Source organism: Cygnus atratus, chromosome 1, assembly GCF_013377495.2.
Source record: "Cygnus atratus isolate AKBS03 ecotype Queensland, Australia chromosome 1, CAtr_DNAZoo_HiC_assembly, whole genome shotgun sequence".
NCBI classification, from domain to species: Eukaryota; Metazoa; Chordata; class Aves; order Anseriformes; family Anatidae; genus Cygnus; species Cygnus atratus.
Window position 1 is genome coordinate 115,987,076 of NC_066362.1, and position 16,200 is coordinate 116,003,275.

Here is a 16,200-nt window from a genome sequence, read left to right on the forward strand (position 1 = left end):
ATCGTTCGAGTCACAGCAGCCAAGACCCTGTCCCCAGTGCCTGGCAAGGGCTCTCCCACCACTCAATTGCTCCCTCAGCCTGGTGCCCTTCCTCTGGGGCTGCCGCTCGCACAGCTCTTGCCAGAGTCCAGAGGTTGGGAGCAGGGATGGGCTTTGTTGCCTGCAACAAGTTGGGCTGGTTGCTGTTGCCTAAACAGAGGAAGGATAATTATAACTGGTCAGCAGTCCTCCGCGCTTTTTTTCCAATCGGAAGAAAAGCCTTTTTTGGCCCGAATTGTCACAGCTGTACAGAAAGTGCTTGTTCTCATCTGAGTTTTTTTGCAACGTCAACATTCAGGGCATGGTTTTCTGCCTTTAATACTCCCTAAGCATCAAAAAATCTTATTAAAAAAAAACTCACAGGAAAAAAAAATTACCTTTGCCTCCGATGAATTCCACATAGTGCCACATCAAAACAATACAGCAAACCTTCCAGAGTGACACTGTTTGCTCTAGGTGAGGTGAGGCCAGGCCTCCTATTTTGTCTCCTAGCAAGGGGCGCAGCACTGGGAGCAGACCATCACGGTGCTGGTCCCAGTCACTTAGGAAGGTGTGATCAGCTGGCAGTCAGAGCTGAGCAAAATATTGGTGTTGGGTACCATAAATAATAAAAGTGGAAAGGGGAGAGCTAAGTGCCATTTACATATTTTAATAACTGCTTACATATTTTAGTCTGTTTAACAAACTAAAAGTATTAAAAAGAAAAAAAGGATTGGCGATAAATTTCAGGAAAGGCACTGACGTTTTAAAAATTAGGCAATCTGTTAATTCTAAAATAGAGCTTTAGTTTCAAACTGCATACGTGTAAAATAGGAAAGGCGTAAGAAGAAAAATCTTGCCCTGAAGATGAAACACGCTCCTTGGTCTGAGCCTGAATGAGAGTCCTTTGCTGACTCAGAATGAAGTGGGGTGTGCGGAGAGGGGAACAGAAACAGACCCCAAACGTTGCACGCCGGGTTTTTGCTCTTGCTTTTCCTTTATTGCAGCTCAGCTACCAGACTAAGGATGTATACTTGTCCATTATTTATACATCTATAATTAATGGGTATGAGCATAAGTGGTGACCTCTTGCATCACGAGCACCGCGCGCTGTTATATTTAAAGTGAATCCGAGGACCTGAGTAAGCAGGCAAAGCGAACGACTGTTTGTTGTAGCAACAGCTCCTTCGTTTTTTCAGGGAAAACTTCCCATGGCCTCCAGACACTTACATAAACGAGAGGAACCACCTTCGAGAAGTGGAAGGTGCTGATTCAGTTTTTCCCCCACCCTACAGAACGGGAGGGTGAAAATAACCCGTGGTTTCACGGGGAAAGCAGTAAATTAGGCATGTCAAAGGTGCACTCGCTTAGGCCTGGAAGAAGGCAGCTTAGTGTTCAAGGAAAATGAGAGCGCCCCCCTCCCCACCCCGATATGCATTTCCTACCAAAAAATCAGGGCTGGGAAGACCAGGGGGGATGGCACGTCATGCTTGTGCCAGTGCCAGAGCGGTGGGAAAACGCGGCAAAACTCCTCGCCCGGCAGTGACCTGTTTGCCTTGGGGCACAATGGGAGATCTCCTCACGTACTGTGGTTTTATCCAGAGACTCCTATTTTTGCAATCACAGCCCTCGTCAGCTCGTCTGTTTGGAAGCTGCCTGCGATGAAGGATGCATTTTCCCTGGGTCCTCTTCCTACAGCTGCCCCCAGTTTGAATACCACTGTGCTGCTTTCTACCAGAAAAAATCTGTATTTTTCAGGAAATCTGTCACACCTAAGCAGACTGATAAGCCATGCAGAAATTTTAAGATGCCTGCCTGTTAAAGCTTTAAGAAAACAAATTTCCTTCCAACAAATCTAAAAAAGCAAATTAACAAGCCCTGGGCAGAAAGTTCATTGGGCTGGCTAACAAGCAGATTTTTGTGAGGCCCTTTACGTGGGTATCATTTACCTTATCTTCTGTAATCTTTCCTCCTCGTATTAACTTGCCAAAGGTTTTGATGGCTCACCTGGGCTTGCTAAGCTTGGACCCAAAAGCTATAAGGAGAGAAGGGTTCGAGGTGGTGCTGATCTGACCGGGTCACATCTGCGTTTGGAAAAATATGTTGTTCTTCGGGTGTTCGCATGCTTGCAGTTAGTTTTCGGTTCCTATTTATTTATAGCCTTTCAAATAAAGGATCTCTTTCATGGAAGAGTGCTGCAGCCAAGTCATACCAAGTGTATCTAGCATCCACCCAACTCCAACAGAGTTCGTGAGCTAAGAGATGTTGTTTTTCAGCTATATAACAATTCATTTGATACCAATAAAGTGCTGTTCTGTGCTTGGGGTTTAGCAAAAAGGAATTCCACATGCCACCATTTAGTAGTTTTTCATTGTTTCTTTTCAAATGAAGTCTGTGAGCAGCAGAACTTGACTTCTGGGGCAGTTTAGGTTGAACGACTTTGATGCGGACTCAGAGGACAAGTGCTGGCCACTGGAGAAGCTTGAAATGTTGAAAGTGTCTGGGTTTTTGGTGGAAATATACAACTTCTGTGAAAAAAAATAAAATAAAATGCAGCGCCTGGAGCATTTACCCAGCTGCCCCAATTATTCAAATTATAAGCACACTTCAGATGGGGGCTTACCCTGGCAGTGCATTTGCTAACCTGAATTTTGATAATGCTCCTCTGTCCCCGTCACTCAAATCTGTCTCCGTTTGGAGAGTGCAAGTCTGTATTGATGCTTGCTGAGACCCTCCCCACGGGAATTAATGCCAACCGGTGACTGCACTCATAAAAATGAATTGGAGAACAAAGTCTAGGGTATGACTTTTTGTTTGCTGTGCAGAGGAAAGTCCCCCAGGCTGAGGTTTTTCCTTCAGCTTGCACCACAACAGAGCTGCCTGCTAAAACCCCATGCAGCAGCCCTGCCTCAGGGTCTGTGTGGATGGTAATGGTTCCTTCGGGTGCCACCAGGAGCCTGGTTTAGCTAGCAGCATCTTGGTTCCTAACACCGGGTAGGTGGCCTAAGGCAGAAAGGTTCTCCTTCGAGGCTGAGCTAGAAAAGCAGCTCCATAAAGACACCTCTTTCATCTCATAAGGTCACCTCATTTTCATTTGTCGCTCAGTCTCCACAGAACCAGTTTTCATACTGAAAGACACTTTTCAAGCAAGAGGAGAACCATGGAGAACCTCAGCATTCGTAAGCCCTTCCCCAGCTGACGGACACTCACTTGGGATTACGTTCAAAAAGCACCTAGCTGACACTTTATGGTTTTGAATCTAGCTCTGAAATTTTCAGAAACACTTCTCCAAAGCTGCTGATCTTTTACATTCCCTCGGTATCCTATCGCTAAAGCGTAGTAGATGCCATCATTTGGACAGCTATTCATGCACAGCAAGTTCACCTGGGTCCACACATTTTGACAACTCAGACCCGGAAAGTTTCACAAAGTAAGTGTTCATCCATCTGATCTGGCAGGAGTTCTCCAAACAAGCCGAGCAGATGTGGCTCCACGCTGACCACAGCAGGGAGCAGCACGAGATCCAAGGTCAGGTCCACCCTCTGCCCGGCCTAGGACATGTGGCCTGGCAAAGAGGAAGGGTATGGATCTGAGGGAAACCAGGAAGGTTTTTCCCCAGTACTTTCCATAAACCAGATTATTTTCAGAAGCATACAGACATCCATTCTTCATGGGCACACTGGCTTCATCGCAGGTCGCTGCAAAGCCCTGAGAGGATCCCTTCCCACATGGGGTGTGAGGGTGATCCCAGAGGTCACCTTCCAAGAAGTTTCAGATGTCCCCATTTTGGGGGAGGTGCTCAAGAGCATCAGATCTCGGCTGCAGGTTTGCCTGCCCCACAAAAGACAGGTCAGGCCAAGGCACCTTTCCTTCATCTAAGCTGAATGTGGTTTCATGGACCTTCTCCTGACTTGCAGTGACAATTTGCTCCCCTTTTTAAATTTCATTTCCATGTTTGTCGTGCAGGAATTAAAAAATCAGCTGGGTTTTATTCTGGGCCTTTTCTTCAGGGTAAGTTCATCAACACAAAACCCCCCAAAGTCATCTGAGCTCCCGAATCTTGCGCTGTGTATTATGTATGGCTCCCGGTCATCCTCCTTCTAGATCACAAGCTCTTGGAGGCAAAGGCTGCTATGTTCTCTGCATTTGGGCAGCATGTGGCACATCTGAAGCTTGCCATTTTTAAAATCCCCCCAAAAATCCCAGGCACCTGAGGCAAGCAGCTGCTGTCCATGCCCACAGGACTGCGGGCTACTGGCAACTCCGTAGTAAAACCAGCCAGGTTGATTGGAAACTGGCCAGATGGCAGCTCCTGCAAGCTAAAAGGATTAATTATTTGGGGATCATGCCTGGAGAGCAGGCGTGATTAATGCAATATATAATTCTTTGTCACAACTGTGTGTCAGTGCTGGGAAAGGAGGAACAGCCTGGGATTCAACAGCAGCCATCTTTGATCTCTCTGGGGATGCAACAATTTTTTTATAATGCTCACGAGACAAAAAAATCTCTCTTTTAGCCTGAAATTCTAGGTGTGAAACGCTATCATTTACCACTCTTCACTTTCCTGCAATTACACTGATGTCATACAGTCTTATTATTACGTATTTCACAACTGTAGTGTTAATTAACTATTTTATTGGGTCTGTGTAATTAACCATGTAATGACTCAAACACCTACAAGATGGCTTTGTTTTTTTTCCCTTTTAACTCACCATGTATGACACTGCAGCTACTTCTTCTGACCGGGTATTTCACTACAAGGCCCTACCTCTCATGGCCGAAGAAAACCTCCAAGAGATTGTCCAGTCTAATTAAGAGCTGTTTGTCTAAGTGGAAAAATCCACTTACGGGGTTGCGGCCAAGTGCCCCTAACGGAGCTCCTCTGGGGTTATGGCTCCTGCTGTGGGTAACTGTGGTGGGGCTTGGTGATCTTCTCCAACCTTGGCTGTGCAAGTGGCTGATGTTAGAGTTGGGGGGATGCGACCCACCCAACACAGCCGGTGGGGAAATTCCTCCCAAAACCACTCCATGGCTTTCGATCTACATATCCTTTATCCAGGGAAATCAGGCAAATCCCTGACACGGCCCATTCTCCCCACCGGGCAGTGAGGTCCTGGCTGCCCTCCTGTTCAAGCATGACCACCATTTTTAACAGCCATGTATGAGCACGGTTATTTCTAGCACAGTTTCCCTGAACTGTGCCAGCAGAGAGACTCTTTTTGTTTTTCCATTCAGACCCCAGCAATCCAAACCATGCTCTGTTCTCCACCTACACGCGAGTGTAGCATTACAGACGCTGACCAAAGCTGCGGGGAGGAGGGAGGACGAAAGGACACGTCTCTTGTCTTCGGTCATTGCATCACCAGCTTCGGTCCCAAGATCAAAGGCACTTCCAACCGGCCCCATTCAGATGAGACCCAAATGTGGGACAGAAGATCCCAGATTTCCAGGGTGCTTTTCTGGGCACAACACTACAGCCCTCTCCTCAGCCCTCCTAGCCCCCTCCCCATTTGTTTCCATGATTTCTTTAGCCTTAATCTGCAACTTTTCTGCTGCGGAGAAGGAGCCAACGCGTAAACAATGCAAACCAAACAGGGAGTCCTCTTAATGCCTCTCTGCAGCGGTTCCTCGGAGCCCAAGTGGGTTTTAAGAGCTGGCCTGGGCCCGTTGCTGTTCCCTCACCTGAAGCCGTAATCCTCTCTTTGTGCCCTCAGTCACTGCCATAGCAACTGGTTGTGATGGCCCCGAGGATTAGAGCCTTGGGAAGGAAATTAGTGGGGAGGGAAGGAAAAAAATAAAAAGCCCGCAAGAAACGCTCTGATGCTGTTTTTGTTACGGTGGAACGAATGGGTTTAAATGAAACAAAGAGCCCTGCTAGCCCTCGGCTGATCTCCAGGCAGCTGCCAAGCTGAACGACTGGCGGGCTGCAAGGTTTGGGCCGTTTCCTCCTGTTCTGTGAGTCACCGTGTTTTGGCCTCCTCGCTGAGCCAAAGCAAGAGGAATGTGCTCACCAAGGGCCTGCTCACCTTGCTTGGCTGACCCATCCACCTAAATCAGTTTGTGTGAGCAAGTAGACGTTCATCCCAAAGGACCGCTTGTCTGTCTGTAATGCACCACAGAGGATTTGTGCAAGTTCCTGGGGTAATAAAAGCAGCCTGAGAAAAGGAGATAGATAATACATGCCCAGTGCACCCATAATGAATCCTGGGTGAATAAACAGAAAAGCCTTATGAGCGTTTGCCCAGAGCTGATCAAAGAGTCCTCTAAGTAACTGTACTGAAGACAGACTTTTAGACATCACCAGCAACACCTCATTTCTCTTCAGTGCTGCCGCCAAATCAAGCAGCCCAGATATCTGAAGGCATAAGAAACAACATGGAGGACAATACAGGGGAAATAACAAAGCCTGAGTCCATGAGGCACAGCCAGGGCCTCTGCCAGAAGGCCATTGCCTTCAGAAGAAGGCTGAGTACCGGGGCAGTGTGGTAGAGGGGCACATCTGTAGCAGTTCCTCTCCCGGCCTCAGAGACCTAGAGCCAGTGCAACAGCTAGGGGAATTGAGCCAGGGTCTGCCAGAGAAGAGACCTTCTGCCTCGTGTTCACAGCGTGTCTGCTGTGAGAGGCCTAGAGAGGAACGGCATAGTTTGTGTCCTCCGGGTGGGAGGCACTCCATGGATGTGGGCATCCCTTGTGGAGCAACACCCTCCAAGCCTCCTGCAGCCTCCTGCACCCTGGAGGAACTGAGCCAGTGGGCAGGGGCCACCATGTGCCAGCCAGCAGGAGAAGAACAGTGGTGCCAGGGCCTTCAGAAGTGATCCACACATGCGGATGCAGCCAGGTAGGATCACGCCTCCCCGTTGCCCCACATGCTGATGCTCAGAGCTGAATGCCTCAAGCGAGGGAAGGTGGGGTAAAGGCAGGTGACTTTGAAAAGTTGGAGAGAAAGCTATTTGCATGTGAACTATACTAAATATCTTGAATGAGTTTAACGAAAGCTCCAATCTTCTACCTTCGAGCATTCAGTAATGACAAAGGGAAGCTCAAAACCATGAGCGGGGCAATGCGCTGAACTAATACATATTCACCATTGCACACGTGGAAGTTGCATCAATCAGATCTGCTTCATTCTTCACAGCCCGATCTGAGACAGGTCATTCATAATCTTTTTCTTTTAACTTAACTATGTGCTGGAGGCTGGTGCTTACAAGCTCTGTTTACCAGGCTGTGCCACTGGAATGGTTTAGCTGATGACTTTGGTGTGGTGTGTTAGAAAGGATTAGCTTCTTTGTGTGCATGTGCACCTGCACATAAAAAATGAAGGTTTTTCTTGCTGAGAACTTCTACGGGAAATCCATGCTAAGATATCTATAGGGGAAAGCCCCAAAGGAACATTTTTCAGACTTTGTTTTTTCCTTTTTGCTAGTCCTTTATTTCTCCTAAGATGAAAAGAAAAAAAGGAATAAAGACCATGTGAGAGAATAAGACAAAAAGGAGATGACAAAGCTTTGCTAGGATTTGTAGGGATGAAAGCATACAAACCCAGGACTGCAGAATCACACAAAAAGGAGGCTGGAAGAGACATAACTAGATCATGCAGTCCCATGAAGCAGGACCAGCTGGACACAGACTGCTGTACTGCAGGTCTGACGTGGTCCAAATCTGTTGTGAGAACTCCGCCTGCTCCCACGTGCCCCCTCCTCACAGCAGCTTGCTTTACATTCACCTTTCTCAGACCCTTTAGTTATAAGATGGCAGAGACCTATGGAGCACAGGTTGAGAGCTGCTGTTCACAGAAACACAGCAAGCTTGCAGTGCATTCAAATAAAAGAAACAAAAGAAAACAAAAAAAGACCAGTGATGTATTAAGCTAGTAACTAAAGCTCTTCACACAAGCTTCTTCTTTAATTAGTGCCTTTAGCACTGCTGGCGTAATCACGAATGTATTGCTGTGAGTGTTCAGTCAGCCATGACAGACCCAGCACATCCCCACTTCTTGCCAAGTTCCCTGAAGCCTTTGCAACAGCATCCTTCAGTCTCCGACCCTGCAGCCAAGGGAATGAATGAAGGATGGATACTGAAATATATCTGTATGTGATGTATGCCAAAATGAATAATGTTGATATGCCTACATTATACCAAATACCTACAAGCCACACAAATCTTCAAAGCTAAAACCAACTTGGCAAACTTAACTTAGGCTGTGTTTTTTTTTAAATTACAATTCCTGGGGAAGCAGATCCGTTCCTGCTCTCCTCTGCTCTGCTGTACATATGGCTACCCCACCGCAGCTGTGGCCATCTAGGTGATTAGCTCCACTCTAAGCTAATTTTGCAAAATGACCTAGTCTAAAAATATTTTTAAAGAAATCTGTATTTGGAGTGTGGGTTTTTGCAAGCTGAATCAATTCAGAGCTCTTGTTTCAAGAACGCCCATCGAATGCATTGGGCTGGTGCACCAGGGAGCTGTGGGAGTTAGGTTTGGGACCAGGAACAGTGGTGAGTGTCTGGGGGAAAGAGGGTAGGGATCCCAAGGGATGGCAGTAATGGCAAAGTTATCAGACTGGAAGTTCCTATTCACCTGTCACTTAGTATACTAAGTTATACCTCTACATCCTCTCCTCTATAAGGAGGCCTTTTCCACCACCGTGACAATGTAAAATGTCCTTGAGGGGACAAGTGAAATTCCTGTCTGCTTTAAAACTAATGCCTGGGTTGCTAAGGGCTCTAGCTCTGCACAAACATGAATCCGATAGTAGTGCTCGTTATGACATGAAGTACTTGGGTGGTGGAATAACGCCAAGTTCGTGTTGTTTGGGAAACCCCATTATTATTACACTCCTTTTTAATTTCCTGACTTCCTGATGGCTTGTCTTCCAACCCGAACTTTGCATTCTTTTCTCTTTTTCTCATCTCTTAATTATAGCTAATGAAAGGTGGAGGAGGTAAATGTTAAAGAAACTTTAAATAGAGCATCAAATTCCTTATGAATAGTTGTTATTTTCCAGGTTTCCACACAGCTTTAGCAGTCTCACTCTCAAGTACCATTGCAGATGCATTACATTCATACCAAAGCTTAAGGGATTTGTTCAGAATGAAAATGAGGTGGAAAAATGTATCTGTGCATCTAATTCTTCCATTCTGGCCCCCTCCAACTTCCATAAGCACCTATCAGACTGTCTCAGTTGGAAGCTGGACTGCAGTCCCTGGAGAGGGGTGTGAGGTGATAACCACCAAGGATGACAGGGTTGGTTGGGATCATCAAAAATAGTGTAACAGGAATTAGCTGAATAAGTGAGAAATAGATGTCATATTCCTACAGTCCTGTTCCTCATCAGTGTTCCACAGAAAGCATAAATAACTAAAGTAAGCAGAGGAACCTTTAGAAGGAATATGACAGGAAACAAAATCCTGACAGCAAGGTCTGTCAGGCTCCGAAACAGTCCCTCAAGGGAAGCAGTGGACACCTGAGTCATTTGAACAATAGACAGGACCAAGCACTGGAAAACACACAGGAGGGAATAAATCCGCATTAGCAGAGAAACATCTCAGATGACCTCATGGGCTGTTTCCGTCCATAAATCTATGATTCTGTGACAAGACCTTAGCCAGAAGAGGGCTGTGGCAACATCAGAAATGGATACACCCATATTATGTACATTGGACCTTGGAGTGGCCACAGTGACCTATGTGTTACGTGAATGACAACTCATATTTTTGGAACATTTTAGTACCTTAGCTATTTTCCATCGCCCATAGATTCTGGATCTGACTTAGGCAAGCATCCCACCACCCAGTTCACGTCATTATTACAGGGTGATGGAAGAGGGCTGGGACATTTGTGTCTCTTAGTTGTTCTTCAGACTTAAAATACTCAGTCTGCTCTGAGAACACTAGGTTTGGGGACCTTCCAGCTTTTTTTTTTTCTTTCTTTCTGTGATTGACTTTTTGGGGAACTCCACCTGGGAATCTCTGTGAGAAGAAAGTGCCCAAAAGTCTATTGATTTTAATCTGGGAATGACAAACAGTAAGCCTTTCTCCCTGCACCAGAAATAAAAAAATATAGTAGGAAAGCAAATAAACAAACAACACAGATTAAATGATTTTAAAAACAGTGATCATATTGGTTTATAGTAATGCTTATGACTCACCTCTTAGATTTTTAATACCCTTAGTACCAACATCATCCCTTCAAGCACTTCAATTCTTGAAGAAACCATTCTCTTCTCCTCCCCGTACAGCTCTGCTCTGTTCAACCTTCACGCTCATTAGAGGCACCAGGGAACAATTTAGTTTTCATAGAATCACAGAATATCCCGAGTTGGAAAGGACCCACAAAGATCATCGAGTCCAGCTCCTGGCTCCACACAGGACCACACAAAAACCAGACCTTATGTCTGAGAGCCTTGTTCAAGCGCTTCTTGAACTCCAGCAGCTTGGTGCTGTGACCACTGCCCTGGGGAGCCTGTCCCAGTGCCCGACCACCCTCTGGGTGCAGAACCTTTCCCTAGCACCCAGCCTGACCCTCCCCTGTCCCAGCCCCATGCCGTTCCCTCAGGTCCTGTCACTGTCCCCAGAGAGCAGAGCTCAGCGCCTGCCCCTCCACTCCCCTCCTGAGGGAGCTGCAGGCCGCCATGAGGCCTCCCCTCAGCCTGCTCTGCTCGGGGCTGAACAAACCAAGGGACCTCAGCCACTCCTCATACATCATGTCCTCCAGACCCTTCACAATCTTTGTAGCCCTCCTTTGGACACTCTAATAGTTTTATAGCCTTCTCGTATTGTGGCACCCAAAACTGCACACAGGTGAGGCCACACCAATGCTGAGTATAGTGGACCTCACTGTGTCTACAATACTGCCAGGAGAAATCAGGGACAGCTTTGATCCCCAACACATGGGAAAGAGGGAGTTAGCATTAGGTGTTCCCTTTCTTATCCCCTTAAAAGTAAATCTCTCTTTCATACCCATCTTTATACATGCCTATACAACATTTCTGATGGCTCAGCCAAAAGTCAATCCTCTAAACAGAAATGAGGGTTCAAACCCCCCAACAGGTCCTCTGAGCTCCCAACCCTTCTCTACTTCATCTCTCCAAGAAAAAGCCACCAGTGTCCTTCTTCAGGTCTTTTTCTGCTCTGCATCACCAAAACTCAGCACCTCTCCTGCCCTCCATCATTTTGAAAGCATCAGAAACCACCGGGTGCTGACCACTGCCCATCACACCTCAGCAAAAGGCAGCCAGCCTGCGTGTAGCTTCCCCTGCCTTCACACAGCCTGTGCAGAGAGGGAATAGCTCAGTTTTGGTGTCCACCAGGCGAAGTTTCCTGTGCTGTGAGTGAGTTCTGAAAAGCCTTATTAGCCCCTCATTACCGCTCAGTGCTGACAAAAGGTAATAATCGACAAAGCCATTTAAGCAAAGAGCTCCAGAGTGGGCCATTATTAATTCTGGGAACATGATTTTGAGCAGTACTGAGAAACCATGCTGATTCAGGCTCTCAATGCACCGCCCACCGTTCAAAGCACACCGTGTGCGTGTGCATTCACGCACAGAGGTACATGTGTGCATGTGTCTTCCCTCTCTCAATGCCTATCAGGCAGCAGAAGGGATGTGAGCTAGTCTGCGCTGCGCCAGTTGGACTGGGCAGGTCAAACTGCTGGTGCTGAGCAGCACCCTGCAGTGACAGCTCCCATTTCCCTGTGCCACAGCCAGCTTCTGCCAGCAGGACACAAACACCAGCTTCCAGCTTGGCTCCAGGGACAAAGTGCAGAAGGAGCAGGGCAGGGACCTCTCCCGAGCGCCTGCTCCAGCACAGCCCCAGTGATAGCTGAAGGAGGAAGGCATCTCATCTCTCAGAAGAGAGGGGAGTCTGCCCTTTAACACTTGAGTGTTTCAGTGTCCTGTTTCAGTGATGCAATGAGGTTTGAACACGCAGGGGAGTGACTAGGACAGTCTCGACATGCAAGGTCTGTTGCCGAGCGCAATTAGAAGCTGCTGTGATTTCCTCATAAACTTTGCGAAATGCTCATGTGGCAAGGGGAAAAAAAAGAAAACTGGTAACGCTGGAAGCTTTTATTCTTTTACTGGGATTTTATTCGTCCAGCAAAAAACATGCACCTGAAAGTATGATCTCAGACCACAAACCCAGGTGAAGTCACCTCAGCCAACAGGGAGGCAAGCTTGGCAGTGGGGTTGGAGGCCACGTGCTGGCACATCAAGCCGTGGTGAGCTGCAATGCAGCTGGTGAGCTGGCTGTGTATACTAAGCACCAGGAAAAGGCTGAATAACAACACACGCCAGGGGAGAAAATAAATCCCTCTTGCTTGCCCTGCTGCTCAGAGAGTCGATGCTTAAGGCCACATCCTGCCCCGAGGAACTGGTTAATCCTGCTCGCTGGAGGGACGAATGCACCCACTGCCTGGGACAGTCCCAGCATCTCCCACCGCCAGTACTTCCACACGTCAGACTCCTGCCAAATGGGACTTTCTTCCAAGCAAAAGTCAGTGTGCAGAAATGAGCAGACTGCCCTGAAGTCATCCTGTCCATCAAACCTCCTTTTCCTCTCTGCTTCTCACCGCTCTCGCTCTTGTGGGAACACAACCCACCGGGCCGCATACTTTGGATGCCTAAAACTCATCAGGTCTGTTGTTCAGTAATTTAAAATACAGAGCAGAGTAATTAAGAATTAAAGCTGCATTTCTGTGTCAGAGCTATTATGAAGACACTGCTGTAGCCTTTTGACGTGATCTTATCCCAAATAATTCACAGAGAAGCTTTTTCCTGCTCCAGGATAAAGATCCACCCGTTCACTCACACATTTAATTGAATACGAAGTGTTTAGACTCTTTCTGCAGAGAGCTATTAACCCCCTTATTCCAAAATCAAGACCGATGCCCCATTTTTTTCAGACATACCAATAAAGGGAAAGCAGCGTGGGTCATATGATTGCCCGACCTGTCTGGCTTTGCAGTTAATTTGGTGGCTTTGGGTTCTTGTTCCCGTTGTGCTCACTTTCCATGAACAGAAAGCAAAAATGTTCATGGAAAATGGATTTCAAAGGCATGTGCATAAGTGTTCCTGGAAATCTAATTTTACATTTTCAGTAAAAGCATCTGCTGCATACAAGGGCTGAGCAGTGAAAAGCAGTAAGACACTTAGCTGCACAACTCTCTTCACCCAGTGCAAAGAACAGAAAGTGTGACTGTATCCCAGTGAATGTAAGAGCTGTTTTCAGGTGTTAAGCAAGCAGGACGAAGCAGCTAAAATCAGATGGTTTGCTACATTATTTTTCATCTGGCATGAACAGAGGTGTTCAAAGCTCAATTTTTGCAAGATGCTGCTTGCAGGAGGAGATCTTTGTAAAAGAGATGTTTGTAAAAGCAGGGCTTGGGGGCAAATCGGTGTGTGACAGGCCCTGAGTACCACCTATCTACTGAGCGTGTAGAAGAGCTCACAGCATTACAGTGATGCTCCTTTACCAGGAAATGTGAAAGAAATGATCAGCAAGGATAGGCAGAAAGCACTTAGCTAGAATTTCTATAATCCCTCCCAGTTCTTGACTAAGATGTATCTGTTGTCACAGAATTAGCCAAGGACTGGGAAAAGAGCAATAGACCAGGGTGAGAGGAAAGGGGCATAAGGCACAGGAGATATAAAAACAAGCCTCAGTCTGGTTCAAGAAAAGCTCTGTCAAAAACAGTGCATCTAAATCCACTGCCTCAGTGGCTGAAGAAACTAAGGATGAGATTGTCTGGCTCTGGAGGTCAGAGCTTTAATGTGTTGTTAAAAGCATCTATATCATAAAGCAGTGCCGCTGCACCAGTTTTGATTTAGCAACACCAGGTTACATCAGCTGAGGAAGTGATCCAGAAATTGAAGTCTGCCTCTCTGTAAACACAGTGAAGGGAGAAAGGGTCTGCCATCTTGTGAGGATGGTCCAAAGGGCCCATGGTGCTGATCTGGGTACTCCCTCTTGCCCACCCCAATGTCACTGCTTTGTCACCCCCCTACAAGGAGCAGAAGGGACAACGTGGTCTGGCCACTGGCCGTGCAGACCTGTAGGTCTTCTCCGTTTCGTGCCCTGCTCCATCCCCACACCAGTGGCTGGCTCCACAGGGAACAAGCCTCAGAAAGTCTCCAAAACTGAAGCATCAGTAGAAAAGATTTGAGGACAAAACAATAAAAATAACAGCAGCAGATCACTCAGAGCAGACGGTTTCACTCAAGAGCTCTGAGGGAACTCAGACTTGAAACTGCTGACCTATTCAGTACAATACCACAACAGTTGTTGAAATGGCGTGGCACCGCAGGAATGGAAGGTGGCAAATGTTACATTCATTTTTAAAAAGGGCTTTTAGAGGCCATCCAGAGACCTGTGAGCTGGAAAGCTGGGCACCCATACAAAGCAAATGGAAATCAACTGTAACGAAGAGCAGAACAGCTCGATATGCAGATACATGTGGTACAACAGGACAGAGCGCAGTCTGCAGAGCGAGAGGTCAGGTGCTGTGAACGTGTTGGTGTCAAGACTTGGGCAACTTGGCACACTCATAAATGATCCAACTGCAAGGAGATGCAGAGCGAGCTCAGAAAAATGAATGACAGGTTGATAAAGCGACATACGCAATTCACTGGCAGTAAATACAAAGCGAGGGACACGAGGAACACCAGCCCTAGCCGTACGAAGTCCATCAGGGGCTCTAAATTATCACATCAGGAAGGAAACATCAGGGCCACCAGGCTGAAAAGTCCAGCTCACTGCTCAACAGTTTTCAACAAGGCAAAAAAAGAGCTTTAGGGATTACTGCAGAATGAATAGAGAATGACAAAGAGACCACTTGTTCTGTACCTCAAACACGGGGGCAGCTCTGCATAGGCAGAGGAGGATACAGAAGACTCAGAATATGGAAAAGATGGTGCAGAAATGTGCAGTAGTTTCCAGAGGCAGGAGGCTGACAGCAGCAGTGCTCTGCTTCGTCAGCTCTGCTGTGAAGGGATATGAGAGGTCTCACCAGCTCGTGAGCAGCACAGACGTGTGAACAGGCAAGTGTCGCTCTTTGTGTGTCCTGTAACAAGAGAAAGGGAGCACTGACCAGACTGTTGGGCTGTGGGTCCAGTATGAAGAAAAGGAAGCACTTCTTTCACACAATGCAAAGTTGAATTATGACACTCATTGTCACGGGATGCTTTGGAGGCCAGAAATATGAAAGAATTCCAGAAAGGGGTTAGCCAAATTCTTGCAGGCTTAACCCGTCTGCAGCTGTTAAACACAATGACCCAGATGCCAGTCAAAAATTCCCTTAACCACAGCTTGCTCATGACCGGGCTGGTAATGCCACGCAGGGATTGCGCTATACTTGCCTTCTCCCTGCGCGTCTGCTTCTGAAGCGAGCTGCTTGATTAGCTGTGCCTTTGGCCTGGGCCACTGACACTGCATAATACTTTATATACGACATAAAATGTGTATTAAGAAACTAGAATGTATTACAGGAGACGATCAAGTCTGTTTACCTTATATGAATGTCTCGCCTTCGGCAGGCACTGATATCTGATGTCTTGGGAGAAAGGCACTTCTGTCCTCCAAATCTATCCATCATGCCCCCTGGCAGCCCGTACCAAAGACCAGCTCTTTCTTGATCTCTCACAGATGCGCTGCTAAATCCATAAACCATGACGCTGGATTACCTTTATCATTGATTTAGCTGTCACCACTCAAAGTAGTTAGCAGCCATGAAATAAGCCAGCGACCACACTTGAAGCGACGTTTTCCCGAGGCGCATATTTCCTTTTATTAGTTCTTAAATTAATTCTCCTTCGCTGCATGAAGTGTGCCTCATTCTCACTTTGCGGGGTGAGGAAAATGAAAGTCCCTATCACCTTCTATCTCATGCACCATGATTTTGTACAAGCAACTGCTCTCCTTTCTGCCGCTTCTCCTTTTCCAGCTGACACAGGCCGGGATGACACCAGGATGCCTCTAGTCCCCTCCTCACCGAGGTGCGACTGCTGCTGCTGGGGACACAGCCAGCGAGAAGGTTTAGGACGAGCCGTGCTTCACCCGGCGAGGGACAGTCCCTCGCCCCCAAGGCTGGGTCATGTTGGCAGCAAAGCGCTCAGCTTGCTGTTTTACACCCGATTTGCTCCATGTAAAAACAACGTGTGTTTTTCATTGCTACCGGCCTGGCATCCCC

The 16,200-nt window shown here is 47.1% G+C and overlaps 1 long non-coding RNA gene across 2 annotated transcripts in view; it reads right to left on the bottom strand.

Moving 5' to 3' along the window:
* LOC126913383 (uncharacterized) overlaps positions 1–15,539 on the bottom strand; it is a 31,252-nt gene extending 15,713 nt beyond the window's left edge. For both annotated transcript variants that reach the window (XR_007708584.1, XR_007708583.1), the window contains exon 1: positions 14,859–15,539. This is a non-coding gene — a long non-coding RNA (uncharacterized LOC126913383). The remainder of the gene's footprint in view (positions 1–14,858) is intronic.
* Between the last annotated feature and the right edge of the window lie 661 nt (positions 15,540–16,200).